Raw genomic sequence first — 17,409 nt, 5'->3', positions numbered from 1 at the left:
ATCTGGATCTCTCTGTGCATGGGGATGTGCAGAGTTCCAGCAGATAACCCCTATACAAAAAGCAGAAGGAAATGGAATAAAGGTGTGTTGAAAGCACCCCTCTATTCCATTTTGTTGAAAGAACTTTAGATGTGTTCCCACTCCTTTCTTCTAAGGAAATCAATGGGACTATTGTCACCATTTTCAAAAGAAGCAAGATCAGGCCTTTCACTGAACGCAGCAAAACAGAAAGAAATACACTTTCCCTTCCCGGGAATACAGCACGCTGCTGGGCCAGCCTAGACGCTTTGCAAAAGGCAGGCAACACAGCCGCGAGCTGCGGCACGTTGGGACCACGCCACAAAGGCCAATTATACGGAGAAAATGCAAGGTACATGGCTTCACAGCAGCCAAGCTCAGCTCAGGTGGCCAAACCTTTCTGGATACTTGGCAAAGCCTTTCCCCATGCCGGGGGGTGTTCTGTGCCTTTCCCCTCCTGCCGTGGCAGAGCTGAGGACAGATGTTTGCCACCCACCTCCCTCCTGCACTCCCTGGGACAAGAAGGTACGTGGAGGCAAAGCTCTTCCCATGCTTCTTTTCTTTTTTAAAACTTTATTTCCCAAGGGATTCCAAAACAAAATCCAAATTAGAATGGAAGTTTCCAAATGGAAATGCCATTTATGCTGAAACACGTGCCATGCTGCAGCACAGACGGGCCCTCAGCAGCTGGAGGTTTGGTGCTGCCCTTGCTGGAACAGAGTGCTAGGCACCTTCCCTTTCACATGGCACATCACCCCAGCAATCTCACATCTGCCACCTCCTATTATTTTTATGGGCTTTTGATGAATGAACTGTTGCCTATTTTGTCAGATATTTGCTTCCACAGGATGGCAATGTGTGCTTCTGCTGCAGCTGCTTGGGGAGGGTACGCACCGCGTCCCACTGCAGAGAAGGGCAAAACCCCGACGCATTCCAGCCACGGCTGCCAGCATGCAAGGGATGCAGTGGCTGTCCGGCTGCAAACTGCAAAGGTGCCTGTCGGGTGAGGAGTGCCGTGAGCTGGGCCCCCCCAGAGGTGGCACTGCTGATAGGTGTCCACAGCAGGAGGGTCCCATGGGAGATCCCTCCCAGCTCTCCTCCACCCTCCATCACGATATTCATCTGGTCATCGAGGTGTCACCAAAGGTGGCGGTGAAGGGGCCTCCGAGCTCCACGTGGAGCAGCTCCATGCCTGCTAATGGCCCAGGCTCACGGTGGGGCCTGTCCCCAGGAGGGTAAGGCTCAAACCAGCCCTGCACCGACGGCCAGCTCCATCCCGGCCACCCTGCAGCTCCCCAGGGTTTCCCCAGCAGCTTCCCCCACGCATCCCTTCGTCAGTGCCCCACGTGCTTGACAATGCAAGTTCAACTTTCCTTCATCAGGTCAAGGCTTGTGAAAGGTGACCTAATTGACCACAGGGTATTTGGTGCTGCCATGTGGCTTGCTAAACCATGCAGGGCTTCCACCTTCCCTCCAAGTGCCTTTGAAAACCCCAGCCCCAAGGTTTCCGTCCCCTTGCTCACACAGAGAACTTGGGAGAGGATCTGAGGCAGTCAGATTTGCTTGCACCAGGATTTAGAGATCTACCCGGTCTGTACAGCAGCATTCTCCCGATGGCACACGGGGCAGAGTGACGTTCCACTTGGTCAAATCCTTTTCCCCTTTTATCTTTTAATTTCCAGCCCTGCAAACAAGTACATCTGCCAGGCTGCATGTAAACAGAATAATGGGCTCTCTGGCCAGCAGGAAGGTATGACTCATTAATTGCTTTACACCACAGCACAGAAAGCCATCGGTGTCTGCTATGGCCATACTCCTTGTAGAAAAGACATATTTGGATTGTATTTTTCAAAAGAAGCTTCTGTGTGCTCTGCCACTGTTTGCTATGCAAATTTTGGTGTTAATTGCACCAAAATGAGAAACATATTACTTAAATCAGTGCACTCTTCAGATGGGCATCAGTGCGTGTGTGTGATATTCTGCCAGATGTTATTTTATTACTGCAGTTTAATACCTAACCATCTGCTTCCTTCTGATTTTGTCATGGTTTGTATTCTCCCTGGGACCTCTTTTCTGTTACACTGGCTTTTATCATCTGCATTATGTATTAGCATGGCCAAGGCTAAAGGCTGCTGAATATCCTGAGCACAGTATTTGCGCAGAGAGGTAAATGAGCAGCAGCAGACCACTAAAGTAAGAGCACTAAACTGATGCTCCAGTTAGACCAAAGAATGAAGTTGATAACAAAAAAAAAAGATAAAATCAGAGCTGAATGTTTGGGGATTAGCTATAGTGATCCCAGCTGAGAGCATGCCACACTCTAGCAAACACCTTGCAACTGGGACCACCCTGTAGCAAGTACATAATGTTTTAAAGCCTACGAGGGGTGAACTGGACAAAATCTATTTTATTCATTTATTTGAAATCAGACTTTGTGTTCCTTTCTCTTTCCAGACCACTCAGTGCTGCAAATGCCCAGTCACTGACAAAGAGAAGAGACAGGAATAGGGGTTTTAGCTCCACTGGCCCATTGCTCAGCGCCGTGTCACCGATCTGAGCCCAGGCAACTCGAGGGCTCTGCGGTACAGACAGCAGCAGCACAGCTGCCAACACTGTGCTTGCATAAGGGCAAGTGAGAACACAAGGCAGTGGAAAACGGAAGATAATCTTTGAAGATGAATGCTTTCACATTTCAGGAGGGTAGTGCTGCTAACAACAGTTAGGAGAATGCAAAACCCCTTTGAACACAAACATTCCCAGGTGTTTGCCTGAATTAGACCAATTAGAATTACAGGATATTCACCTTGGATGTACTCACTCATCTCTGAACTGCTTCAATCCCACCTCATAAACTAAGTTCTTCACTGACTGAAAATAACGGAGATGACACCACATAGCCACTCTGAGGAGGTCTTTATCAAATCTCATTTTTGGCAAATAAGGACATATTTCACTGGTTACGATGTCGGCTGTGAACACCCCCTTGGTACACTTTAGAAGGAACTTCAGTGATTCTCCCACGTACAGCCAGGGAAGGGAGGACACCGAGCCAAGTAGTCCAGGGACAGAAAAGTGAAAGCCGCAGCCAGGAAGAAAGATAATCTTTCTTGTTTCTCTTTAATTTTTTAAGACAGCTACAGAATGTTTTTCATTTTTTCAGATCAATTTCACAGGGACATTTTCAAGGGTTTAGCAGCTTACAGATGCCAGGAGCCCTAATTAGCAGCATGGGGGCTGACCACCTTTCCCAGGCTGAGCCTAGGTCTCACATGCATTTCAACACTCTGCTCCCCTGAGGGAGTGAGACTGTTCAGATAATTCATTTTACCAACACATAAAGCAATATTTTCAATAATTCTGCCTAGTTTGTTGCCACTTTATTGTGTAGTAAGAGATAATGGATAAAAACGACCTGACCTTTTGTTAGTAAAATTCCACTAGACTACACATAATATTACCTAGCACTTCATATCCTCAAAGCATTGTACAAATACTAAGTAATGGATCCACATGGTAATTGTCCAGTACAATAAAGAACAAAGAGCAGTGTTGACAGTAAGCGTCGGGAGCACAAGGGTTAGGCCCATCCACAGTCTAAATCCCACTGGTCTGGGGGTCTGTGCTGCACCAGGCTCGTGTCCCTGCGGTGCTATCCCAGCTCACCCAGCAGTGCTGTAACTGGCTGTGAACACAGCCCTGTAAAGGCCGTAAAACAAAACCAGTTGTGTAACAGCAACCCATTTCTGGCTCCCTTTTGGTTAAGAACAAAATTAACTTTCAATTGATTAGGAATTAAAAGCATGACAGGGAATATAACCCAAATGCACTGCTGAATGGACAATGGACCCAAGCAGCAGAAGCTCCTGCCTCCAACCTTTAAAGCTATTAACCCTGGCATGAATTTTTATTTAGTGTTAATTAGGGGACTGGCAGCAAAAATCAATTAATTAATTACATCTCAGATCCACTGGAAAGCATAATGGAAATCAAAGAGAGCTAGATTATCCCGCATCCATGGAGGAAAGGCTGCTGCAGCTGCTCTGGGTGATAGGACTCCTGTTTTTTCTTTAGGTGTAAAGTAGTAAGTGTTGAGACAAACCAACACAAGAAGATCTGAACTAGATCGTTTCTCCCAGTTGGAAACACCAAACCCTTCCCTGACTTGGCCCATCCATCAGGACAATGTCGTCCCTGGCTCTTGCTTTCCTTTTTGCCTCTGGAGCTCCCTGCTGCTGGGGCTTTCCTGCAGCAGCCCTGCACAGCTCACCTTCCCCCTACCCACTGGCACAGCTCCAGCCGCCAGCTGCCCCACCAAGGCAGGTTACAAGACCTCTGGAGAAATCCAGAAGGTCCCCAGGGGAGGGGTTTCTGCAAGAGTCAGAAGGAGCCAGCAGCACACATTGCCATCTCCCTGGCCACATCCCTCTGGAGAACACACACATTTTGCCATTTCATCTATTTCCATGAAATTATGTACTCGGTTTGGGTTTGCTTTGGTGTTTAATGCCCAAGGTACAATTAGCTAACTAACATTACTGACAGTGATTAGCGGGTGCTAATTACAATAGAATTTCTGTCAAATTACACGGTGCATAAATATGGCCTGACAAACTCGTTCAATTTTCAGAGGAGAGGGAGGGCGCCGAGGGGCCGGCAGCGCCCGCACCATGGCAGGCAGCGGCAGGGCAGTGTGTCACCCTGCTCCGCATGGCAGCGTTTGCCAGGGTACGCGGTAACATCGGGCCATTACGGTTCCAAGATACGAGAACAAAGACACGAGCAAGCATGTGCATTTGTGGTGGGCGTCAAGAGCCACCCAGCTCAAGACCCTGGCGCTGCAAGGGGGGGTGTGCCGTAGAAAACACCGGGTTTGACTGCCCGGGGTGTTTGAGAGCAGCTGGTTAATGAGGGCTTGCATGTCCTGAACCCAAGCGTTCTGATGGAGTTAAGCAGAAGATACTGCTGCCCTCATGGCGCTCCCAGCTGGGCCAGGGCCATCCCGGGGGGGTCTGGGGGGATGAGGTGAAGGGGGGGGGGGGGCTGCCGCCAGCCACCCAGCCACTCAGCCCATTTATCAGTGCCACAGTGGAGAATAAATATTTATAAATGGTGTGTCAGCTCTAATGGGATAAATTATCTCCAGTCATCACATAGATGGTTCAAGATATGTTAAGCTGGTTTTAAACACTTGGTTAAGAAAATGCCAGAGAGCAGAGCTGAAGAGGGAGAAAGCAGGAAAAACCAAAACGCATGAGCACCAAGGACAAAACGCTCACTTGTGCGACTTCGCACCCGTACTTCTTGCCCCGCGTTCATGAAGTGCAAGTAACCTGCCGAAGTACATTAAAACTCTTTGACTAACCCCAGTTTATTGTAAATATTACAGCAAATCCATTGTAAACAGCAGCAAGAGGCTTTTGGGAACCCATTAATCAAAATAAACTGCTCTGGAAAATGCCTATGCTCAGCTTGTTTAACTAGCGCTGCAGCTCCATACTGCATAGCTGATTTCAAAATATACAATTTATTGCCTTGGATGTCTTTGCTCTGAGCTAGATCTAAATTCCTCTGGGTACTTTAACATACAGTTAATCAAAGCACAATGCCACCCCTATCATATTTACAATCTGGCAGGCAATTAGTCAATAATAAATAAAATGCATTGGAAAGACAAATGATATTACTGTGTATGTATCAATGGGCTTATAGGCTCAAAAGATTTATCAGTACCACTGGAGAGAATAAATATTTATAAATGGATGTGTCACTCATGAAGTGATAAACTATCTCCAGTCATCATATGAAGAATGCACATTTTCAAGTTGACATACTTTATTATCTACCTAATCATTTTTCAAAAGGTGTTTTTCAACTTTATTAGCCGTACTTAACAACTGGAGGAACTTGTTATCATCATCACTGAACCGAGGTGGTACAGCAAAGCCCCACTCAGGATCGCCACTGCAGGTTGTACAGAGAGAATAAAAAAACCCTGCCTTTCTCCTTTGTTATCCTTTGGCCCCAAATGAGTACTTAGCGTCCTGCAAACCCTATTTCTGTGAGTAGAACCACTTAAAAGAATTACAAAACATAACCTTCCCCCACATAAAAAATTTCAACATTCAGAATGTTTTCATTTCAAATGCCATTGATATACAGATATTGGAAACCCATCGGGACTCAGAACATGTCAATTCGTTCTACCAGGGTTGCCTGCTGGGAGGGAGCAGGACTGGAAACGATGGCACAACAGAGTATCTTTCCCTACAGTTGTTTGCTCACCATCCCCAGGAACACGAGCCCAGCCTATACCTAGTCCTGCTGATTTAAATGAGTGACTTAACAGTATCAGAACTAAGCCTGTATTGCAAAACCCACCTTTTTTTTTTTTTTTAATAAATATTTAAATAGGAGTGCTTTTTAGGAAAGTAGCTTGTGTTAGCAAAAGTGTGAATGAAGTTATATTTGTATAAAATGTTTACACTCTAGCTGTATTTGTGGAGAAGATTTAAACCAATAAAACTGCATCCACACTTAGAAATATCTGCAGCAATAGCACAGAACAGAGTAATTCTTTTCTGCTTACATCCTTGCAAACAGATCATTAGCTAATGATTAACTCAGTCATATTTATTTATAGAACTTTGATTTTCCTTTTACGTTACTATATTTTACTTTATATTGACTGAAAAGCTAAAGCAATGCATTCTAACACATCTATAGAACTGATTTAAGACCATTAATAATCCAATAACCAAGCTATAGCTTCGAAGGAAAACCAACACAGAACAGGAACTAGGTCCTCAGGTTAGCCCAGCTAGGCACCACGGCCCTGCAAGGACAGATGTTTCCACATCTGCACGTGCGCTCGGCTGCGGTACCTCTGGGTTTCCCTGCCTCGGGGGACAGAGCTGTGCTTGGCTTGCACATTGACACTTGTGAGTAAGCAACGGAAACTGGATATTCTCCACATCTGCAAATCTACCATGCCAGTTAGAGCTGATAAAATTTTAAATGCTCCCTTGAATGAAGTTTTTTAAATGCTGCTGTTGTTATCCCACTCATTTTACATGTGAGTTTGGCAGTGCATGCCATTAGTGAACATTCAGTGTCAACAGTGTCATGATGTTGCTCTTAGAGATGTGTCAAGTACTGTAGCGTGATCTTGTTGCGTTTAAAATTAACCACAGTAGTAAGACTGTGCCAATTTCTTGCATAAGATCCAGAATGAAGCCAGCAAACGCGTCAGGTGTACAGAGCGTGTTTCAAGAATAAACAAGCAACAAAGGACACCCCTTTCTTCTGCTGCTTTTTTCTTTGCGCTGCGCCTTGTCACACAAATTAATTGTTAGGTAAAAAGCCTTTATTCTGCTCTGCCATTCAGAGCAGGCTGCCTCTGCAAGGAGAAAGCAGAGACAGTAGCTAGCTACATGGCCCTGCACCCCAGGAATCCTGCAAGACAGCCCCTCGCAGCCTGGGCTGAGCTGGTTCCTCATTGATTATCCTTCAAAGAAACAAACTTTGGAGGCAGGACAGGAATTTAGGTAAACCACACGGGTTTGGTTAACTAGGAAAAGAGGAAAAGTGTGTTTCAGAAGTGCACAGCCTGGGACATGCTGGCTAACAGCTCTCAGTTGAAATGCACTTCTTTTCCCTGATGTAGTCACAGAGTTTTTCTCTGCAAATCATTTCTCAGTCTAAATCTTCATTTTCTTGGAAACCACATGACTGATGGTCCTCAGCGCTCAAGCTCAAGATAATCTATTGCACTTTAGCTGCAGACTTGCCCACTCAGCATTATACGTGTCTCTAGTTTGCTCCACTTGTTTTACGAGGTATAATACCAGCTTTATGTCCTTTGTAGATGAAGCTTTGCAATTTTTTTCCCTCTATGATTCAGACCGGGGGAAAGAAACGCATTTGTTGAATTGAGAAACACTCATGTTAAACTATTCTCATCTTCGCATGAAAAGATTGAGGATGGAAATTCTGAAGTGTGTGCGTGGAACCAGGGCTGTGGCAAAGACCTGACACATCAAAACCCAAAAGCGGTTTGCCCAGGTGGCCCAGGGGCTGGTGGCAGGGCTGGTATGAGACCTGGAGCCACCGCAGCCCTCCCCCATGGCACCACCCAGGTTCCACGGAGCAGCAGTGGTCAGCTCCAGTTTCCATTGCAGCAGTTAAAACGTCCCAAGCAAACAAAACACTCGCCATAGACTTTTTTCTTTTTTCTTCCAGTTTGCCTGTGTGTTTCTATCAGAATACCTTTACCAAAATCTGGGTCACATGAATATTCCTACACCTTACTCACTCCTCAGCGGGCAGCCCCCCAGCACCACAGTGGGCAGCGAGGTCCTCCGCAGGACCTTGTACGGGCATTCTTCTGGGGAATACGTGCTCCTGCCTTGCTTCTCAGCCAGCTTCGGTTCTCTACTGCTGTTGGTGCACCTGCGAATGCCTGTGCTGCTCTGGGGACCGCCTTTCAGCCACAGCCATGTCAAACAGCAGACCTGGTCCTCCTCCTTCTGTGCCATTCCCTACACACTCATCCTTGCGTTGCTGCTGGCTGAGACAACCCAGCTGTGTGTCTCGGGGCACAGCTGACCCTGTGGATAACCGCTCAGCCCCCCACTCACCATTGCCTGCTGAGTCCCCCTGAGCCATCACACCCACAGGGACCAACATCCACCACCAAGCGCTTTGATGTCCTCTTACAAGCGGCAGCCCCAGCTCACAGTGGTGCTCCTCAAGCCAGCAAAGGTTTTTAATGGGATGAATATTGCTAAAACACCATCGCAGCAGACAGAACCCCTCCGGTCGGTGGGCTGGTGAAGCAACCCAGCAAACAGAAGGGTCTCCCCAGACAGCCTCGCTGCCCGCAGCACAGCCCTCCCCAGGAGGCTTCGGTGAGGCTGGCCACCTTAAAACTCCTGGCAAAACCCCAGCTCTGCTGCTGTTTCACAACGGAGACCGCATCTTCCTAATAACACTTCTTACACAACAGGGGGCCGTTACATCAGTGACTGGAAAAACTGCCAGAGCGGGGTCACCCCGGTGCTGGGGTCTGCCCAGAGCCCTGCTGGCACCCGTGTGCCATGGGGCAGCTCGCCCCACGCCAGCCCCCTGCGGCACTCAGCGGGGCTCCGGCTGCCTCCCCATGCCACAGCACCCTCCCGCCCGCCGGGGTGGAGGGCTCCCGGGGCTGCCCTGCGCCCCTGCGAACAAGACCAGCCTTGTTTTCCACAGCTGGGATGAGGCTTGGTCGCTGTCTAACCCGATGGAGGTGTTTCCTAGGGATGAGAATCATTCTGAGGGCTTGCAATAAAACAAACTGCTGGAGGCAAAATAACAAGATGGGGAGTTCCGAGCTCTTCCAGTGGGTCATCTGAAGTCAGTTCTCTCAAAACAGCAATCTTTCATCCGGCTGTATCTCACCAACACATTTCCAAGACATATATCAAGCACCCTGCCGCAAATCACCTTAGGTTAGAGCTGAAGTGCCAGGAAAATCTGAGCATAGGGAACAGCACCTGAGCTCACCTGTGGGAGAGGAGCTGCTCGGGCTGTGAAAGGTTATTCAGGCGTTTAGTGACAGACAGGGAAATCATCTCTCAAGTCAAGGATTTCTCGGCTGAAGATGGCTGTTGAATAAGCCAGTGTCAAGACTCAGAAGGACATTTGAAGGAGCTAATTCCTTACAGCAGTGTACTATGCAACTGGCACTTTACTTCTAGTAGTTGAGCAAAATTGCAAACAGCTGGTGGATTGTTGGAACATTTTAAAACATTTCTTTCAAGGCACTTTATTGCTTTCTTAAAAATAAATACACATGCCACACATTCCCCCTTTTACAGACACAGTGTATCCCACGGACTGTTTTTCAGCTGGCAAGTTTCTTACTCATCGAAGCAAAATCTGTTCTGATTTCTCTACAGCAGTGGGACTTCCCTTTTCCCCTGCAGCCTGGTAGTCCCTCTTTACCAGGTGAACAAGTGCTTTTGTCTATCATAAAGGAGCAAAGGGTGATCAGAGCACAGTTGTGTTGTCATTGTGCTCACACTCCCTCCTGGGGTACAGCCCCTCGCAGAGCATCCCAGCTCAGCAGGGAACTGACAGGGGGTTCCTAAAAGGTGAGAGGGAAAATCTGATTACTTTACGCATGAGAGATTTGTTTCAAATGCTGCTGTGAAGAGTCCCCAGAGGCCCTAAAAGCTAAGGATGGATTTTGAGAACTGCGTTCTTGCATGTGGAGGGATGAACTGATGACTGACCGCACTGTTCAATTCCCTATATCAAAGGTCAGGAACAGAAAGGTGAAAATAAAAATCTCAGCTCACAAATTGTCTCCCTTTGCAAATGTCTTGCCATCAGTTAACTCTTACTGCAGCCAAAACTCCTGCCTGCCCCCAAACCCTTCCCGTCCCTCCCTTGATTTGTTATTGCTGAGAACATAGACATACTTTCTGTCACATCTGTCATCCTCCAAAGAGTCCTGGATCCACCTCCCCTGGATCTGCACTGGTACCAGGTAGCATCTTTTACCTCTCAGTCTGCAACACTAACTGCGGCAAACCAACAGTAGGTACCAGATGGAGACAACCAAAGACAAGGTGAAGCAACCCTCCAAGGCGAAGGGCACTGAGTCAACGGCACACAGCTGCTGGAAACTCTGTGACCAGTGGGGGATATGGTGCTGCACATCATGCATTTTAATACGCCATTTAATTGAATTCATTATGAGAACCACATCCCCACATTATGAATACCATACGGTATTTTGCAGCTGCAGTTGTAACTCAGCTCCATCAAAAACCTGCAGTGGCTAGGAAAAAGCAATAGCAATAGCATGTAACTTTTTCAAAGAATATAGTACAGTGTATGGCTACAGGCAAGTACACGCAAAGTCAAGAATAAAGTCGGGGGCTTTGATTTTCTTATTTTTAAGGGCAGTTTTGACCTATCAGAAGCAGAGATTCTTTTGACTATAGATAAAATTATATATATAATAATTAGCAAATATAAGCACTGAAAGGGCAAGGTCAGTGCTATTAATGTACCTATGGGTATGTGTTACATCAGTGACAGCTCCCGGACTGAACAGTTCCAGGATTTGATGTCACTGCAGGGCTCTGCCACACTCGGTCCCTCTTGTCTTCTCCCTTCTCCACCCTTTCCTCCATCCTCAGAAAACAACTATACGCAGCATCAGAGACGTGTTGGAAACAAGGAGCAAGTCCTCACAGCCCAAGTGCCTCAGCACAGGCACAGCCGTTACTCGGGGTGGCGGGGTCAGTGCTTTGGGAAGTGCACCTCGTAGTCACCATTCTGCCTGGTGACACGTAAAGGCATTGCCACAGACCTCACGCAGACTTGCTGCAATGTGTGACATATTTCCATGGATTTCAGCTACCTACGGCCTTACTGAGCACCCCTGCATCCACGTGCCCAGGCAGGAACCGTCTGGTGACTGGGGGGGCTGTCCCCCGCTCACAGGGATGAGATGTGGCACCTCCAGCTGAGTGCTGGAAGGGGCAGGCAGGTGCATGGCACAGTACCCTTTTGACAGCACAATGGCAACGCCTTCACTTTTCCATCATACAGCAACAAAATGTTTGTAGTAACTTGGTAATGATTACCTTGCATTTCCCCTCTTTCCTACGCTACCAGTCTCCAGAGACCTGCCCTGCATTATGCACACAGGCACACGCTCACCTACTGAACAAAACTCCTGTTTGACCCACACCGGTTAGAAAGCATTGCAGGCAGGGAGCAGAATCCTTTCTCCCTCTTTGTCCCATAATAAAACTTTGTTCAGCAAGCCAAAGGACAAAACAAGCTGAAATTTCAGCTTGGCTGATTATCTGTGTGCCTTTACAGCCTTTTTCTTCCCCCCGTTTCAGCAGTGCAGGTGCTTCCAGCAGCTCCCTGCTGCCTCATCTACGGTGAGGGTCTTCAGCAGGTACCACAGTTCCCTTAAATGAAGAAGGGCCAAACTGAAAAAATTCGTAAGTTTGGCAGGACTTCGATCTAAGGCTCTAGTGTGAGACTCTCTGAAGACTGAGAAGGAAGTTTCACAGAATGGGTGTTATAAAAAAAATAATAATCTGTAATCAGTCTAATTTGATAACCAATTTGTCTCAGCCAGGCTCTCACCCTTGCTTTTGAGATGAATGTTCTTTGGAGACAAATGTCAGCAAGCCAGGCTGGAGTGTGAAATCCATCATAAGCACAGCCACCAGATGTGTTTGCTTTATGAACTTCGGATTTCCTGAACCTCTTGGTTAAAAAGCCTGTGTCTTTATTACTCAAGATCAGGAGCAGCAAATTCAGCGGCTGATGATCAAGCCAGTTATTTCTCGAGAAGTTTCATCAGATGAGGTTATTCATCATGGATTACATGCTCGGTTCCAGCAGTTTGAAATTTTTCCAACAGTTACATGGTTCACAGACTCACTACCTGGATGCAAAATAATCTAATATGGTTATCATTTTCAGGTGTAAATGTTCAGTAATGAACCCAAACTTGTCTTCTGTTAAAGTCTCACAGCTGAACCTATGAGACTTAATCTCTAGAAACATAAACTTCTAATGCAAACTATAAAATTATGCATGTGAGGCAAATCCTAAATCCTAAGCCACACATGTGCATCAGAAAACACTTGATTTATACGGTTGTAAAACTCCTGCAAGAAGCATACACTCTGACTTATAAAGAAAGCCAGAAAGAGGAAGCCCACTTCATTTGCAAATTCAGTGTGCAAGATCACAAGCAACATTCTTGTCTTCTGACTTCCCTGCAAAACGATTTTTAACATCAACACACCAAGTGACGTTGCATACGTGTCCATATTTATAGAATCGGCTGGTATTTCTATCATACCAAGGTTTGAATTTAGCATTTTAGCTCATGCCACCTCTTGCATGCACAGCACATACAGGAGATGCTCCCTCCCCTGGGGGCTCACAGCCTCAAAGGAAAAACTCGGGGGTGAGCAGCTCCCCACACAGGAACGCCAGCAAAGCTCGAGGTGACCGCAGATGCCCCAAGTCCAAGTTCACTACCACGTTTGCAAACATAATCTCTTTAGTTATTTGTTACAAGCACCCATTTTTACAGGAAGCAGGTTGGATCCATATAGGATAGGAGCCTGTTTTCACACACTTCACTCTAACATCTCCCTGCTGGGGTCCAGACAAAAGAGCCAAGCTGCTCGTCTGTGCCTCCCTAACTTAGTTCCTTACGTCTGGGAGCAAGGGTCATACAAGGCGTTCATTTCACATCCCCACATTCTGAAGCTGGATGCATTCCTCGCGATGGAGAACACGCTCCCAGGAGGAACCTGCCCAGTGGCACAAACACTGAAGCAGACCCAGACTGGGCACCATGACCAGTGCCACACAGGTGCCCACAGCCAGCACACCCCCCCACGCACCCCCAACACCCCCTGACAAACCCCTGCCTTTCCACTTACCTCCTTTCCACCCTCCGTAACCATTCCTGCTCCAAAGAGCAAGGAAAGCACAGGGGATGCTACTCCTTCTACAGCTAATCTAAGAGCGCAGCAGAAAGGCAGACCACGAATTTCTGAAGCAACCTCAGTGTAAATTGATGACCAGGCAATAAACCTGTCTTTAGATAAGTAGAACAGTTTGCATATGCTGTTGTGCCTGCACCTGCCTGTTCAGCAAGTCATCACTCATTTCACAGCTCATTTCGCTGACTGTGGTCTACAGGTTTTATCTTTTTAATTGGGCAAACAATACACACCTTGTCTTTGCACATAAAGTCCAGTGCTAACGTGCATGACTCCTACAAGTTGGTGGTTTGGTCTTTTTCCAATCAGCTCTTAGTAATGCTGCACATTTAAGGTGGACGTGTTCTTTCGACAGTTCCCTATCTGCAATGCATATACTCAAATTTCTGCATGGATTCTGATTCTGCCTGAGGCGAACCTTCAAGAGCCCATGTCATTGCCCATTAAAGCCCGGGGGGCGGGGACAGCCCCTTTGATTTCAAATGACTTTGAGAGGCCCAGCAGCACTGGGAGGGGAAGGCAAGAAGCACGAGTCCTCCCTCACTCCCAAGCAAGAGGTCTAAAGCAGATGAAGAGCAGCAAAAATTTAGCAGTTACCCTACTTTATGTGGTTTCTCTGGGAAATGGTTGGGGTTTTTGTTAAATACACAAGCAGCACATTACACAGAGACAGCGCTTAGCGTCTCCCGCAGAGGCCAGCACAGTCAGTGTAGTTTGTACCAGCCACAGTCTTGGCCCGAGGGAGAAGCTCATGCACAGAGCAGACGATGAAACCAGCCGAGCAGAGCAGGGTCCTCCGGCGGTTCTGCTCTCCTGTCCTCTCCCATGTTTTGCATCGCTGGCTCCCTTGGGGCTGTGGGTGCCCCAGGCGGGTCGGGACACAGGGCCCACTCCCTCGGCCCCGGGCACAGGGGGATGCTGACGGCTGCACCGCCACCTCGGGGCTGGGGCTCCTGCCTGAACTACTGGCACCAGCACAAACCTAGCCACCCGTCAGCCAAGGCCACCGTGGAGAGGATGAGCACCCATCGCTGCTGCAGCTCGGGCCAACCTGACAGGAGAGAGCCGCCAATAAAACCACCCCCTACACACACACGTTGCAGCATGATTACTTTTTGGCGAAGACATGCCAAATGTAAGGGGGGGGAAAGTGCTGTCTTTGTTCTGGGATGCAAATGAGCATCTTTTTTAGAAGCTGAGAAGAGCCCCAACTAACAAAAATTGCGCACTGACTGAAATAAGCCAGGCTGCCTTTCAGATGTAGACTTCAGACAGAAAATGAAACATATCAAAGTGTCTGATTTGACATGGCTTGCAGCTGCAAGGCAAAGCGACTGTCCCATTTTTTTCCCCCGAGGCGAACACTCAAGATTTTCTTGATCTTATCTTTGTCTTTCTATAAGTCTTTGAAAACCATCTGTAGATATTCATAAAGGGTATTTGTGTTTTAAGTAAACTGCAGAAGTGATCTATACTGAACAGATGGAAACAAATCAAAAAGCTTAACAGGACGCGGAAAAACAGCAACACTTAGAAAAATACTAGATATGAGTAGGCAGGTTGTCTCCCTTTGTATTACATTTGGTGTGGCACCGCTTTTCCGTAGAGCTCTCTGCAGCCAGCACCGTCCGCTCTTACCACTCTTCTCCTGTCCTCCTTCACAGGCTGCAAAAATACTTCACAGCTGCATTGGCTCCTCTGGATGAGCATCCCTGCGCTGGGAATTGTTCAGCTCCTTGGCAGAGCCCAAACACCCACCCAGAGCCCTTAACGCAGCTCCCTCGGAAATAGATTGCATTTGACAGCGAAGGGCTCTGATTTTTCATGGCTTGCCAAAACATTTTTGAACAGATAAGGTGGGGGAGAAAAGTGCTACAAATCAATCTCCAACATACTCAGGGACTGTGCGCTTGTTTGTTTGTTTGTTCAGGATGATGTTTTTTTCCCTGACAGACTATTTCAAAGAAGCACAAGACTGCTTCCTCGGTACCAGCTTTTCATAGAAGACACAGTAAGGTGCAAACCGATGTGTGTTACTGGAGTGAGTGGGCGGTAGTGGGACTTCCTGAGCGCACTAACAAAACCCACAGAGAAAAAGAGGAAAAAAAAAACCTTCACAAATTTTCCCCGGTGTTTCAGCTGCACGTTCTCTCTCTCTGTTAGTGGGAGCCTCGTGGGCCTGTTTGCGGGAGGATGCTGTGACACCACTGGAGAGCATCTGCCCCAGCTCAGATCAGTCATCTTAACCCTGAGCACAAAACGCACTTGGGCACACCTTCACCGCAAAGACGGTTTGTGTATCAGCATCGCTCTCGCTTTGCAAAATTCCCAGCAGCGGGTCCGCAGAGGCCAACCCCTGCTAACACAAAGTCTGGGCCACATAATCCCCTCCATAAATGTATCAGTCTCCATCATAAAACTGCACAGTCTCCACACACACCCTCAGACACACGGCTCCTGCACAGCTGTTTCATAGCCTCACCCCGCCGGTGGTAGCAATACCTGGTTTAGTTCCAGCTTACATGTAGTAGTGGCCAGTTTGTACCTTTTCCCCCACCTCCTCTTTTCCTTTCTTCTCTCACCAGTCCCTAAGAGGTCCAAGGCAAAGGCTAAGGTAAATCCCAGACGGGAGATCTGAGGATGGAGAAGACTGTTGGAGCAACATCAAAGCACTCCTCCTGCTTTGTTTCTGTAGGATGTTACATGACAGAAGTTCAAGATAAAAGCGTGTTTCTATTGAGCTACTTAATTTATGATGAAGCCAAGGCACAGGTTCTACCTTAAGCATTTCAGAAGGAGGATGTTCTTATCCTGCAGCCCCACCTGGTCCCCAGGATGGACACTGAGGACAGTCCTGTCCCTTTGGAGTCCAGGATCACACTTTGGTCGGGGTGCCTAGACACGCAAAAAGGGCAGGAGGACGGACCACTGCCAATGAGAAAGTGGCAGGGTATGCTCTGACCCCATGTCATCCTTCCTTCACTGAGGTGTAAATCCAGTGCTTACACACCATGGGCTGCACTCAGTGCAGACCCAGATGAGTTCCTGCCGGTGAGAAAGGGAATTCATCTTTGACTTTGCAAGAACCGAGCAGGACAAGGCCAAAAGCATCTGAAAACTTATTTCCCCCCTCAATGCCAGGAGGCAGAGCCAGAGCAAACCCTTGACACCCCTCCTCTCCTTCGGCATGGGGCCAGGGCCACAGGGCTCCAGTGTGAGCAGATGTGGGGACGGCGTGATGCATGGGCGGCTGCGGTGGGAAAGGCCCTTCAGGTGACCATGTCTGCCCACCAGCCTCCGGGGAAATCACCGTGGTGTGTTACACACTGTTTCTCACCAGCTCGCTTAGCCATCACCCAGGGAGAGAGGGGCTCGCTGCCCTCCGCTCAGCTGCACTGCCTTCTGCGGGAGGGACCAGGCAAAGACCGACCTCCCCCCTTGTCCATTAGGCCACACTCATGAGACCACGTGTGGGTGACATCTGCAGCTTTGTCAGGCTGAATACATTCTTTTTTCCCCGGGGCATGGACCTCAGCCACCTCCAAGCTCTGCCTCCTGAGCAAAGCACGAGGCATCCCATGCTGTGGCCCCGACGGACCTTCGGTATTTGGATCCGTGTAAGTGCAGATTCCCAGTTCTATCCACCTACCAGCCTCGAGAGCCTCGCAGGCAAAAATAGAGGCAATACTGTGAGTGATATTTTTAGAGAGGGAATGCATATGTAAATTATTCCCCTGAAAATGTCTCTGTGCGTCAGACTCTCCCCTGATTCAGAGAACATCCCTTCTATCTTTTCCTCAAGTACATGCTGCGTACAGCGGAGCTTAACATCCCAGGGAATCTGGTGGCAGAGAAG

This window comes from Falco rusticolus, chromosome 1, assembly GCF_015220075.1.
Source record: "Falco rusticolus isolate bFalRus1 chromosome 1, bFalRus1.pri, whole genome shotgun sequence".
Taxonomy (NCBI): Eukaryota; Metazoa; Chordata; class Aves; order Falconiformes; family Falconidae; genus Falco; species Falco rusticolus.
This window is presented reverse-complemented; position numbering follows the sequence as displayed.